Source organism: Drosophila obscura, unplaced genomic scaffold (assembly GCF_018151105.1).
Source record: "Drosophila obscura isolate BZ-5 IFL unplaced genomic scaffold, ASM1815110v1 contig_46, whole genome shotgun sequence".
In the NCBI taxonomy this organism is placed as follows: Eukaryota; Metazoa; Arthropoda; class Insecta; order Diptera; family Drosophilidae; genus Drosophila; species Drosophila obscura.
In genome coordinates this window covers 2,467,434-2,478,266 of record NW_024542835.1, presented here as the reverse complement: position 1 = coordinate 2,478,266, position 10,833 = coordinate 2,467,434, and the positions used below count along the sequence as shown (strand labels likewise).

The 10,833-nt window shown below is 38.7% G+C and overlaps 1 long non-coding RNA gene across 1 annotated transcript; it reads left to right on the top strand.

Moving 5' to 3' along the window:
* Positions 1–5,819: 5,819 nt before the first annotated feature.
* LOC111074739 lies at positions 5,820–7,139 on the top strand. Its single transcript, XR_002607850.2, has 3 exons — positions 5,820–5,903; positions 5,957–6,430; positions 6,532–7,139. It is a non-coding gene; the product is annotated as an uncharacterized LOC111074739 (long non-coding RNA).
* Positions 7,140–10,833: the final 3,694 nt, after the last annotated feature.

The following is a 10,833-nucleotide window of genomic DNA, read 5'->3' as shown; positions in this document are numbered from 1 at the left end:
TTGTTCTAAAAGTTAAAAAAGGGCCTATATAACCTTTACATACATCCTGTTTTTCTTTGCACTATATATGAATATATAAGCAGGAACCACTTAGAACGATCGTTCTAAACACAAGCCGTTCTTCAGCCGGAGGAGTGTCCCCCGCCCGTGGCACTAGCGAGGATCCTCAAGCGGTGGACATGTTTAAGTTGAGCAAAGGCACAAACGATAAAGTTGGTTTATTTATTTTTCTTCGCGGTTTAGTGCGTATCAATATCGATATCGATAATCGATATGCCAGCTATTGTCTTTCTTCTCGACATAATACTTATTTTATTCTCCTTGTGCTTTAGTTGATGAGGGCAGGTGGAGTCGCTTCAAAGTTCTCGTGGTAGAGGTCCCCAGAGAGTCGTGAGATTAATCATTTATGTGCTGGAAACAAATAAACTACAAAAACTTAGTGTTCTTCTAGCGTTTACAAGTGGAATGTAGTAAATTGTAGTAGCAACCAATTGTACTCTCAGTTCTAGTGGTGAAAGCTTTCATGGTAAATTTGAAGGAAAAGGTTAGCAATACCCTAGAGTGCAGTATAGAAGAATATTTACTTGATTCGTTGTGGAATACAAAAAGATAACGTGATTAATGCTAAAAGCTTGTAAACTCTTTTAAACGTACAGAATATATATAAAGGCCTGTATCCAGCGCCGCGGAAAATTCCTGCCAGGAATTTTCTGGTTATTCCGTGAGGGTGTGGAACATAACTAAAAGAGGGTTGATGAATCAGCTGTCTTTTGCAAACAGTGCCAATTGTGAAAGATCAAATAAAATTAAAAAGGGGAAAACATTATCTCTGACGATGTTAGTGGCACATATTGTTGCAAAAAAGAGGAAGGAATTTGCATCTCTCTATTTGGTTTTGCGCACAATATATGTATGCCGGCCTCAACAAAACCACTTTATCGTCAGAGTTCATATATGTATGTAGTTAGTGGTACTAGGCTTTAAATTGGATCTCTGAATCGATATTTTACTTTATAAAATGAATATTGTTTAACCAATATTTTGATGCTGAATGCTATCGATTATTGTGATCACACAAACAAGAAGAAAACGAGAAGCACGCTCCACTTCGTGTCCGTCTGTCGACGTAAAAGTATCAAACAAACAAAAAAAACTCAATTGAACTTATCCAGTCATTGCAGACTTATAGTCATGCGGCAACCATATTCGCTTTCGCGATAAAATATAAAATTAAAAACAAAGGACAACAAAGCATAAATCCAATTATTGGTACTGTATTGTTGGAAAAAGCTGCGCAAAATCATAAAAGAAAAGTGTGTTCATCGAGAGTACATAACCTCAACAAAAAGTGTTAGAGACACTTGTCGATACACGGAAAGAAATCAATATTCGAGAGTATGTCCTTCACATACGACTCAACCACCAGTATCTGATCAATGCGGCAACATAGCTGCGATCAAACCCTAATCATCCATGCAATGATTTAATCAAAAAAAAAAAAAAGAAACGCTCGGAATAGCAGAATATGTTACAAATTGTGAAAGATATATTAAGATATATAAACGCGCAAATGCGCAACGGAATATTTAAATGAAAAGAAAGCGCGACGGAAATGAATGTTGAATGTTCCACAGGCTCAACAACAACAAGTAAGAGGTAAGAATTACATGTAGCATCAAGCATTTTTATTAAATCAGTTCTCAAACACTCTGTCGACAAATGAGCTCTGATTGAGTCGTTATGCGTGCCCGACTTCATACATATATCGTCTATCGTATACATACATATGTACATGTGTATGTACATAGGTACTTGTACTGTGTTAATTAAAACCCAAATGCGACTTTTAATTGAAATTAACCTGAGTGGAAATCGGCATTGGCCATGCTCGTTTGCACTGAAATCTGGGTGAGGGTTCAAATTGCAATGCATAAATCACAAAATAATCAGACATTTACAGTCATTGTTCGGGTGTGTTCGGTGTGCTGCAAGGGGTGAGAGATATCAATCTCGCAAGCCAATTGTCAATTGAATGCATTACAATACCGAAATCTGGCAAATAGTTCCGTTCCGTTCCGATTCGTATGGCCGATATGGGCGAGGGGCCTAACTGCAAAACCCTCTCCTCTCGGCTGCATAAATACTTAAAATTGTATGTACATTTTGCTGCAGGCTCTCTCAGTCGAGCTCTTCCATTCGCCAGCCCTCCGCAAATTGCACACAATTACAAAATGGTATGCCTGTGTGTGCGATGAAAATTGATTTATCACGCACACAGCATTTACGGTCACGCATCCAACATAAATTTTCATTCACTGTCTTTTTCGGAAGCAGTGGGCCGCACTGTTTTCCCTGTTGCTGCTAGGGTATCTGAGGCGTTGGAAAATTGTTTTGTGCGCAGCATAAATTGCAATCCCATATAGAACCAACAAGGCTTTAGCCGATCCACACACACACATAATCGTAGACGCCGTGTAGGCGGCTCGCGGCCGCAGTGTAAAATAAAATAATGGCACTTTTTATTTTGCTGGGCATTAAATAACAATAAAATTGGAAGAGTATTGCAAAGAGAACGGCAGTATTTACAAGTACTTTGCGGTTAAGCAAGACAGCTCATAAAATATATCTGTACATACATATATTGCGTTGGCTTATATTAATGGCTTACAGAGCATCCCATATTGACATTTTCCGTGGGTAATAACTATGTATGTTATAGTACCGCATGTTTTCTGAGTAACGATTTCATCATTTTGTGTTGTGACGTTCTGTATTTAAGTACATAAAACTCGTTTGACACCCCACTGGCGCATCACATCGATGGCATCGAATTTTGTGCCTGCAACAAACCTTTCTTCATGATAAAAAACAGTGCCTTATATTCTAAAACTCAAGCAAACAAATTCTATGGTGAGTAACCTGAGCATAAGCCCCAAAAACGATGGCCAGCATGCCGCATTCTTGACACTCTGGTAGAAGGGATGATGGTGATGGAAACGGGGACTTATAATTGCACACATTACATGAGAGATTTGCATGCCAAAAATTCATTAGCACTTTAACAATGACAATTGATGTTATACACATTAGGTGCGACCGCCCACTATTATGCCAGTCGTCCCAATACTCCCCGACCGATTACCCACCTCAAAATTCAGTTCAGTATCCTCACAGACGGATATTAGATTACATGCCAGTCGTAATTATTGCTTCCTGAGGTAACAATGCGCATTGCATAATACATTTTGGATGAATGCTTTTGTACGTTGGACTCTGAGTGCATCGATTGGCAATTACAATACATTTAACTGATTCATACGGTCATATTAAATTTCAATTGAAGCAACCAGAGACACAGACAGAGAAAGAAAGTATACGTAGTGCATAAATCACAGAGGAATGGAAAATTAAGTATACGCCACCGATAGACTTCAGTGGACACTTTACTCTGCTTTCGGCCTTCTTCAGTGAATGTCTCCCCAGAGGCCACTAAACAAATTAGCGTTAATTTAATGACAGACATTTTCGCCCTTTTCTTACAGTCCGACACAATTTATAGGTTTCCACAGTAGATGGCAGGCTAGCGGTCTTTTTCCAGCCTTTACTCGACTCCACTGTTAAGCGATGCCGAGACCATAAATTCCATTTGATTTTCTTCCAAAATGTTGTCCTGCAATGTCAGCACCAACTGTTGCGTGGGCGTGGCATGGTCCTGAATGGCAATGATGGCGACGACAATAAACTTGTCTGAAGGAATGTACGATACGAAGCCGATGATGTTGAAATTTATAATTTAAAGCTTCAAATTAATTAAATTTCGCAAATTTGCTAGGAACGGATGAAAAGTTTATAAACTGCTATAAGCTTCTTGAGAAACTCTATAAGATTTATATTTGGATTTTATTAAAAGTATTTCATGGGCAAATTTTGGTTGAAAAATTCATCAAAATATATTGTGAAAGTGCAGTTTAATCGAATTCGCTAATAATTTGACACCCAATGGAATCGATTAACATAATTGAAACTCAGATTTTTATGGAACAGGTTCGTTCTTTCACTTGATTTGAAATCAACGATACAACTGAATTGAATAAAACATTATTCAAAAGACTGTAAACTTTTTGTATCTAAAATGAAAGTCATAAAACTCCATCAGATAATGATCATAAACCCTACATACCATCTTACGTTCTTCTATGTAATCGCTTCAATAGAGAAAACTATAAAAGTTCATGAAATATGAAACAATGATTTTGATTTTGAATCGACTCATGGCCAATAACTGCAGGAATAGCTGCAGGTTCAACTTCCAAAGCGAATTGCCTTCACTCACAATACAGAATATTGCATGAGTATGAGTATATATAGAACGAGAACTATCGAATTGTGCCTGCCGCCAAATGTAGCATCCAAGGTTCTGTGCCACACCCGCCGCCCATAAGCTCTCTGCCCCCACTGCCATGTAAATAATAAATCTGTTGCAATTCTTTGGACAGACAAGCCAGTGGGGCAACATTCCCAGACAGGCAGGCTGACTGCATTTTAGATGCTGCTGTTGCTGCTGCTGTTTCCGCTGCTCTACTGCTCCTGACTACCCTGGCTGATGGTCTACTTAAAAATCGTGACTGGGCTGCAATATTCAAATAATTTGACATGCATATTTTAAACTTTGCTTAGCAGCCAGAAAATTAAATAAAAAAAAACGTACGAAAATTGAAATGCAACGCCACCGCTTTTTCCAACAACAGGAACAACTTTCAATGTCCAAAATTATTTGAAAAAAAAAATAGGAAAAATTCAGAAATATTTATATAAGGGAAAATATAGAAGTTTTTGAAAGCATTTTTTGCACAGGTGTGCTGAAAATTCTTCGCACCTTCTCAGTTTGGCTGTTCCTTAGTTGGGCAGAGAGTTTTCCGCTCAGCTGACAGGGCGAACCATCCACAAATTTCTATTTGCGGGGTGCTGCTACTCTTTGGCTGTTCTTTGTCCTGCTGGAGCTGCTGCTGTGTGTACATAAGTTCTGCTTCCCTTTACAGAAAACTTTTTGCATACAACTAATGTGCACTTCCGCTTTCTGGGCGCCATTTTCTTTTCAGCTTCTGCATCCCCTGCTTAGACTCCTTTGCACCACTCACCGTGCAAAGAAGTTGAGGAAGGACCGAAAAATATGCGTTGTGTACGATATTATTTTGTGCTTCGAACTTTTGTTTGCCAAGAAAGGTATCGCGGGAAGGGAGGCTACTCGTTCAAGTGCTGGATGAGTGCAGAGATGCGTGTATTTATTGGCAAAGTTTGTGCAGCCCTCCAGGTGATATACTCGAATAGGGCTAGCAAAAGAGTTCAATTGGAAACGTTGACGGAACAAATTTATCTGAAAGCATTGAATTTCAATTTCAATTTCATTGAAATTGTTTTTTAATTATCGCCAATGTGAGAAGTAGCGGTCTGGAGTGTGTTGCACTTTAAAATTAATTCATTAAATATTTTTAGAGGGAAAAAGAAATTACACTGCTCGACAAAATCGAACCTTGTTTTCCTCAAGGACTGAAAACGACTTGTTTTAATAGATTTGGGGTCTTAAAATTTCCTTAAAAATGCCTTATGTTTTTTTAGAGGTAGCGCTTCTTTTCTTCTTCGCATAGCTTAAGTACCTTACATTTGCTTGTAAAGAACTTTACCATCTCATCAAACACCTATCAGAAAAAGTGGGTTTGGTTCCTTGAGGAAAAATAATAAAGTAAGAAAGTATATATAAAGTTTTTTACTTTACTAATAATAATAACAGAAAATCAAAGGAATCTTATAATAATAAGCAACACACACACTGACACATCTGGGCAAAGAGATAAAATAAATTATTTTTCGGAAATAACTAACTTATGGAGAACAATGAATAAAAAGTGGGTATAAAATGAGTAAAAATAATAACGATTTGTTGTTCACTGCATTTTAGTTATTCAAAAGTGTGAGAAGCTCGAAAAATATTCCCGGATGCTCACCAGCAGAGTGGCTGTAATAAGAATTTCAAATTTAAAAAAATCCCCCAAATAGAAAAGAGTAGACTGAGTGAGAAGACACTGAGAGAGGATGAGGATGGGCATCGTACAGACACACATATTTGGGGCAAGCAGAGCTTTTTTTTTTAGCTCCTAGCCAGGATTGCAGTAGTTGGTTTGAGATGCAGATAAGCGAACTCAATGAAGATTCAAGCCCATCTCCGGCTCTGTCTCTTATGCATGTTAAACAAAACAATCAAGACACACAATATCCAAGTCCTACTCCCGCCTCTGCCTGCCAAGTCCCCAATGCGGAATGAAGTCGGGACGTGGCCAATACGAGTGTCTGTGTGGTTAGTCAATAAAAATGCTGCCCAAATGGAATTAACACGCACTCGACCAGATCACCAGCTGCAGCAAACGAATCTCAGGTCGGTCTGCATTTTTCCGGCCCGGCCCCTACTCGCCCGCTTCTGCAGCTACTCCGCATTGTCACAAAACACTTTGTCTCACTTAATTTTTTCCCATCCAGGTTTTTTCGTTTGCTTTGCCTCGGCTCTGCTCTGCTTTACTTTTTGTAGTTTCCGTTTTGTCGTTTTCCGTTTTTACTGCCTGCTGTTGCGCTGCGGCAAACAATTTCAATTTAAATTGCCAGCTTTGCTTACCTTTTTGCCGTGCTCTGGGCACACTTATCAGTGTCAATAAAAGTCCAAGGGGAACGCTTCTGCCAAAGGAAGCAGCCCCAAATGGAGAGACAGAAGACGCAAGAAGCAGAGGCAGCTGTGACGCATGCAGCTGAAAAAAGTGCAAGTCGGAGCGGAGAGAGGAGTACGAGTAGATAATGGCCTGGAATAGGCACGGGAGCGAGCTGCTGCCCACATGAATGCTGCTCCAACTTGGGCTTAAAGTGACCGAGCGGAATGTGAAGCGGCTGGTTGGAAAAGTTGATTATGACAGAAACAATGCAGGCGAAAGAGTATGACTGCTATAAATGATTTGCTGGAACAAATTCTAGTGACTGAATTTAGTGAATTGTGACACTGAATGTTTATTTGTGACTTTTAATGACTATTCCCAATTCATGGCTCTGAGTGGTTAGAGAATATATGAAAATAGTTCATAATGAAATGGGGTAAAATTAAATTGCACTGGTGACTGTGAAATGTAAATAATTATGTGAAACACAATTAATTTATATTCACAAATTTAATAAATTAATTCACTCATAAATTTCTTGTCAAATCCAAAAAGAAAGAATAGAAATATCACCAATAAATGAACTAAGAAACTAAGAACTATCATCGCTTATTCTGGCTTGTACGCATTTACTCTTGTCAATATAAAGTTAAATTACTTTAAATATAAAATCGTTAAAATCGATATTAATTTAATGTTAAGAAACCTGCTTAAAATCCCTAGCCGGAACATTTAGGACTGCCAAATTAACTTGCGAGAAATACTGTGTGAAGATTTTTCAACCAAATTCCAAAAATTGTATAACTCACGCAAATAAACTTATGCTGATTTATGCAGACTCTGAGAAGTGTACGACAAAAATATCCCACGCCTCATCGGCAGGCCAGGGCCTGGGAACGAGCTATTTTGTTCTTTGGTTTCTTTCACGCTCCAAGCCCTTCCTTGGCAATGAAATAAAACCTTTGTTATAGCCAAGCTAATAATTGCCAAGACAAGAAACACTCTGTGGGTAGGCGTAGGCCATATGTGGAGAATGGGGGGCTTGTATACTTATGTACGAGTATGTGCTCTGCATGATGTCGCTTAATTAAGCAATGAGCGTCGTGCTCGATAGAGGAGAAACTTGGGCTACATGAGATGGGGAAGCTGAAAATATACTTATGATTTATCGTGTGTGAAAAGTAGGAGATGGAGAGTCGGGTATCTCGAATTTAGACTGCTGGGCGCCAAAAGAGTCTCTAGTAACTTCTTCTCGTATCAAAAACATAAGCGAAATGAATTCATTCTTATGTTAAATTCCAACATGCCCATACTTAGAATTGAGAATTGAGTATCATAAAATTGATCTTTATATAGATAAACCCTGAAGCTTAATTTTTGGTGAGAATAAGGATTTTTCATACAAAAAATAGCTCAGGATGTTGTTAATATTAGAGAATCGGAAACGTAGAATACAAACGTGCGGTGTCTCACTATTTAATTCGATAGTGGGGGAAGTGAGTGTACCCAGGATGGTAGAATGTAATCCGAAATGCGTCTAGCCATGAGAGAAATACAAAAACAACGATAAAGAGTTAAGGGCTACTTCCATGTCTGGCTGCCAATGGCTGTGTCTGGCTCTCTGGTAATACCGCTAGCGTCGCGTTTTTCTTTCTACAAATTTCCCTTTTCTCATTTCTCGCTTTCGAATGAAAACAAATTCTGCGGCTTAAGTTGTGGACTGGTTGTCCTTTTCGTATTTGTATTTCCCTTAATTCCCTCCGTCGCCAGCACTCGTTTTTTTCTTCGCTCTCTGTTCCCATAAAAGCAATATTAAAGGACATGAGCGCAAATATTCCAAGTGTAAATATGAAAAGCGCTGAGGGAGTAAAAAAAAAAGGAAAAACTCGATTGCGGCATTAAAAGAAATTGAAAAGCAGTTGTGGGCAAATGAAAAAATATGACGGCCGCTCAATGATTAAAATAGAGGAGAACTTAAAGACAAAGAAGAAAAGATTGTAATAGGGATGTGACTATTTGTGATCATACAAATCGAATGCTATGAAAGGCTATGTGAAGATGATTTTGGAATAAACTTTTGATTAAATTGATGATCCTTTGCTCGTATTCAATGCGTATAAATATTATTTTCATGCTACTACTATATTTTTAAAGCATTGATTTTTTGTCGGCTTTTCCTCTCATATCCCGGAGCACTCTCATTCTCGCTTCACGCTCTTAAAATTTCACATAAAAGTGAAGGAAACACAGCGAAAATCTCATTTTCAGCACAATTTTCACATTGCAACACAAATTAATTTCCTTTGAGATTTGCATTTTGCGCAACTTTATCGAGAGTCCTGTGACTGGCGAGTGGCGTCCTTGCTGCAGTAACGTTTATGTCTACTAGTCCCCCGTCTCCCCGCAGAAAGGACCCCCAACAGAAAGGTCGCAAAAGTATGAAATGTCACTTTACAGTTAAAATGTCCAGAAAATTATCAAGTTTAACATTTTGTTGCTTCCCCGTCCTGCAGCGAGAGATAGGAAATATAGTTGCCCCGCCCCGTTTGCCTGCTTGGGTGGGTCTCGGCTGCCACAGACGGCAACTTATAATGAAGTCCGCCAGGACTCTGCGACCCTCCCAGTCAGTCAGTCAGTTATTTTAATGCAATTAGGTTGGCAATTGCAGAAGAGTGTGCAAATGTGTGGTAGATGTTGGTCCCACAAAAACCAGCAAGCGATTTTTGAGCATGTTCTCGCTGGCAAAAGAAAACCCTGATAGCAGGCAGCAAAAACTTTTAATTAGCCGACAAGTTAATATCGTGCATACGCAACGTTGAACCGATGAGCAGCACACGAATAAAAGTACGCGTGCTCAATGCAAAGGAATACTCAGAAACAACATCCACAACCAAAATTTAACAATTTTTATTTAGCAGATGATAAAAAGGTGATTTCGAATTTGCTAGCGAATTGGTAACGTGAACATTATTTAAAATGGAAGCAATATTGGATTTGTCTTCTGTTCAAGTTTAAGGCTAGCACTTGGAAAGGAACTCGAAGGATCTGAATAAGTTTACACTCTGTGTCTAATTCACTCTAATCAGCGCTATCAATTTACGTTTAAATAATTCCACCTCACATCTATATGTTGAGAGAGCATCACTCTGCTCACCTCTTGTTACGAGTACTCGTATTGCTGGTATCCCCCCGGTAATATCATTAAAAAAATCATAATTATATGCATAAGCTTATGCAATATATGTATAAGCAGGCAGTTGGGAAGAGGAATGTTGGTCCCCATCCCATACATCCCCGCTACAGAAGGACAATCTGTGCAGATTTTCCTTTTCCTGTTGGCGCAGTTTTGCTTACAAGTTCAACTCCTGTAAATATGCTACGTGTTCCAAACGAACACACAAACAAAAGTTGGTCTTGCCACTGCCCTGACTCCGCCACCGGTGCTCCAGCCGACATAATCACATATATAAATATTGTTTGAATTGTACGTATCGTACAGCATGGGGTCTGTTTGCTGCAGCTTAGATTTTGTAGCACTGTTTTTGCTTTAGTTGGTAATTATAAAAGTTTTGTTTCACTTACCTGTTACTGAGGGGAGCTACCCACAGGCATTGAGTGGCCTTCGAAGCGGAAAACTGAGGCAATTACAAATATTTTTTATGGATAGACAATCATTTTAAAGAATTCTGGATTCGCACTGATCATTAAATTATGTAGCTTCGCAAACGCTTTTAGCCATAGCGTACCAATTGCTCCCCCCTCACACATTTATGTTAACATTATGCTAAAATCAGCTTTTGTTACAATTAAAAAGAGCTTCGCTTCGACTGTTAACCCAACTAAACTGCAGCCAACAAAGCTTTTGAGCTTTTGTGTATGCGTTTTGGATTGGGAATAAACTGTTCGACTGTTCGACGACTATGATCTTATTCGCATAACTAAATTTATGCTTCACATAGCTCGAAGCCTTTTTCGTTGTTTATTTGAAAACAGTCTTACAAAAACCATGTACATGTATGTATGTGCACAAAATGTACATCAGAATATTTAATCGAACTTGAGTAATATTTAAAACATATTTAATAATCCTCAACACTCTTAAAGCATTGTATTAAACCAGTGCGAAACCCCCTACAAA